A 376-nucleotide genomic window follows, 5' to 3' on the forward strand; every position below is an offset into this window, starting at 1 on the left:
TCCATCAATTGTGTTTGTATTACCAACGTAAACCTAAGATTATTAAAAATAAATCAATATGTTCTGGTCAGTACATCTTGTCACATAAGTGACAAGGAAAAGGTTATAGGGGGTCAAGGGGAAGCGTCCAAACAAACCTCATTTGTCTTCCTCTTGAAAAGAGCTTGGTATCCATGCTTATCCAGCTCAGGAGCGAAAAACTCATCAAAATGATCATTCTGTACCTGCAAGATGGAAAAAAAGGAATTATTGGAGAGGTATTTGTTTATAATTTAACAGGAAGCAATTGCAACGTTTCCAAGCCAGTGCAACTTGTGCCAGAAAATATTTAGCATACCTCTTGCAGACAAACTATATCTGCGCGATACTTGACAAT

At 37.2% G+C, this 376-nt stretch overlaps 1 long non-coding RNA gene across 1 annotated transcript; it reads right to left on the bottom strand.

Moving 5' to 3' along the window:
• LOC104775264 lies at positions 1–376 on the bottom strand. Its single transcript, XR_765797.1, has 3 exons — positions 338–376; positions 138–224; positions 1–33 (listed from the first exon to the last, which is right to left on the bottom strand). It is a non-coding gene; the product is annotated as an uncharacterized LOC104775264 (long non-coding RNA).

This window comes from Camelina sativa, unplaced genomic scaffold (genome assembly GCF_000633955.1).
Source record: "Camelina sativa cultivar DH55 unplaced genomic scaffold, Cs unpScaffold11095, whole genome shotgun sequence".
NCBI classification, from domain to species: Eukaryota; Viridiplantae; Streptophyta; class Magnoliopsida; order Brassicales; family Brassicaceae; genus Camelina; species Camelina sativa.